The sequence below is a fragment of the Dipodomys ordii genome, unplaced genomic scaffold, assembly GCF_000151885.1.
Source record: "Dipodomys ordii isolate 6190 unplaced genomic scaffold, Dord_2.0 Scaffold7, whole genome shotgun sequence".
In the NCBI taxonomy this organism is placed as follows: domain Eukaryota; kingdom Metazoa; phylum Chordata; class Mammalia; order Rodentia; family Heteromyidae; genus Dipodomys; species Dipodomys ordii.
This window is the reverse complement of record NW_012267223.1, coordinates 23,335,785-23,338,212: the sequence shown is the minus strand read 5'-3', so window position 1 is coordinate 23,338,212 and position 2,428 is coordinate 23,335,785. Positions and strand designations below refer to the sequence as shown.

General features: G+C 46.2%; 1 protein-coding gene across 1 annotated transcript in view; it reads right to left on the bottom strand.

The window, feature by feature from the left end:
- The window catches only part of Atp6v0a1 (ATPase, H+ transporting, lysosomal V0 subunit a1), an 80,538-nt gene extending 80,276 nt beyond the window's left edge, over positions 1–262 (bottom strand). The window contains exon 1 of the mRNA XM_013037426.1: positions 222–262. The gene's annotated coding sequence lies outside the window, so the exon portion shown is untranslated. The remainder of the gene's footprint in view (positions 1–221) is intronic.
- Positions 263–2,428: the final 2,166 nt, after the last annotated feature.

The following is a 2,428-nucleotide window of genomic DNA, read 5'->3' as shown; positions in this document are numbered from 1 at the left end:
GGGGGGGGGGGGGAGAGGGGGACTCAGGTCCTCCACCCGACAGTGACCCTCCAGCTCCTCAGCTACAGACAGGGGTACCCAAAAGGAGTGAGCCCCCACTTTCTCCCAGCGACCTAAGACCGCTACTGATTCTTTCTGACAGGCCAGAGGAATATTAGGAAGGGTTCCTGCGTCCCTCAAAGGCCGCTCCAGGACGCATTACACCTACAACCCACGCTCACCTCCCACCTCAGGCCCTGCCGCCGCCGCCACAGCAGCCGCGATCTCCTCCTCCTCCACCTCCTCCTCCTCCTCCTCCTCGGCTCAGGGCAGAAGCGCCTCGACGTGCGTGCGTCAGCAAGGCACCGCCCCCGCGCCACCACCACAGAGCCCCGCCCACAGGGTGATCTCATCGACGTTGACCAATCAGGGGTTGTCTCGCTGGGGCTGCCGCAGTGCGGAGTTGCAGGGGCGCGGGCGAGTCTCATGCTAGTGACGCCATCTTGATCCCAATCCGGTGACTCCAGCTGGGAGGGTTGTGGGGCGGGGCCGGTGGTGCCAGGCTTTGATGTTTGGGGTCCCTGAGAATTTTCAGACTTTTGTCTCTAATCCTTCTCTTTCAGGCAAGATTGCGTACCTGCTTTATTAAAAAAAAAATTGGTTCCCAGAGATCCTTATGAAATAGTCCATTCCACTTAAACATGAAAAGCTTTCTTATTCTTAAAGTACATGGTGTGTTTCTTCCAGCAACTAGATTTACATTTTCTCTTAGGAGGAAAAACCTTTAAAGACCATAAATTGGAAAAGTCATCTCATGTGTGTGTGTATGTGCCAGGACTGGGGCTAGAACTCAGGGTCTGGCTATTACTGTCTTTTAGCTTTTTCTTTCAAGGCTGGCCGGCCACTACTGCTCCACTTCCTGTTTGGGAGGTAGTTAATTGAAGATAAGATTCCCACCGACTTTTCTGCCCAGGCGACTTCCAATCTCGATCTTAAGATCTCAGCCTCCTGAGTAGCTAGCATTACAGGAGTGAGCCACCAGTGCCTGGTTTTGAAAGTCTTATTTTTAACCTTCTTTGGTAGATAGATACTTGTGGGTCTATTTGACCAGTTTGGGGTTTGCAGTTGCTCAAACTTATTAAAGAGAATAATTTTTAAATGCCACATGATGCCGATTATTTTTTAAACTGCCTTCTCAAATATTAATGATGAGTCCCTTTCCTTTTCTGTTTGAAAGGAACAGAATTCTTGAGTTTGTAATAACCAGAAGCACATCAGTAAGAACTTGGAAAACTGGTTATTCGGCCCGTGGGTGGTGGAATCCTTTTTAGATTCAAGTGTAATGAGGGAAATATTTAAAAAAACAAAAACAAAAAACCTGAAATTTAAATTTTTTTGTCTGCCTGGCAAAAACGTTGTTGACCTTGATTTACTAGCCTATATAAAATAACAAAGGACAAATATGGACATTTTATTGGAATCTTCTCTCTTGTTGGGTGAGTGAAGACACAAGTTGACTTCATTGAAGTTTTCTTGAGAAGCAACATCTGAACAGAGTCATACTCTTTTCCTTGCTTCCTGTGTCTCTCAACTTTCCTGACAAGGCAGATAGGGACCCACATTTGAAAACCTGCCAAGTTTTAGAAAACTATTACACAATTACTGTCACTTCCTTCCTCAGAGACTTTAAAAAAAGGAATTACCCTTAGTCAGATGCTTGCTAACCACAAATTTTTTCATAGCCTTTCCCTTTGAACTGCTTTCCTGGCTTCCTTGAAAGTATATTCTCTCCTTTTTCCTTTCATCTGCTGCCCCAAGTCGTGTGTGTGTGTGTGTGTGTGTGTGATTGTGTGCAAGCGCGTGCCAGTACTGGGCTTAAAAGCAGTGCCTATGCCAGGTGCTGGTGGCTCCTGCCTGTAATCCTACTCAGGAGGCTGAGATCTGAGGATTGCAGTTCAAAGCCAGCTTGGGCAGGAAAGTCCATGAGACTCCTACCTCCAACTAACCACCAGAAGTGGCGCTGTGGCTTAAGTGGTGGAGCATTAATCTTGAGCAGATAGTGCTCAGAAACAGCACCCAGGCCCTTAGTTCAAGCCCCACAGCTGACCAAAAAAAAAAAAAAAAGTATCATGGATTTTTCTGGGTAGGCTGGCTTTAAATTGTGATTCTCAGAGCTCAGCCTCCTGAGTAGCTAGTCCACTGGCACCCATCTTAAAATTCACTTTTTTTGGAAAGGCTTTTTGCACAACTTTTTTTTTTGTGTGGTACTTAGATTTGAATTTAGGGCTTCACATTTGCTAGACAGATATTCTTCCACTTGAGCCACATCCCTAGCTGTGCACTGCATTAAGTCCCATGAGCTAAAACTCCCCCTACCTCATGTGTCTATCACAAGAGTTATGAGGGTTGCATAAAATGTCACATGCTTTATGCTTACATCTCCTTGTTC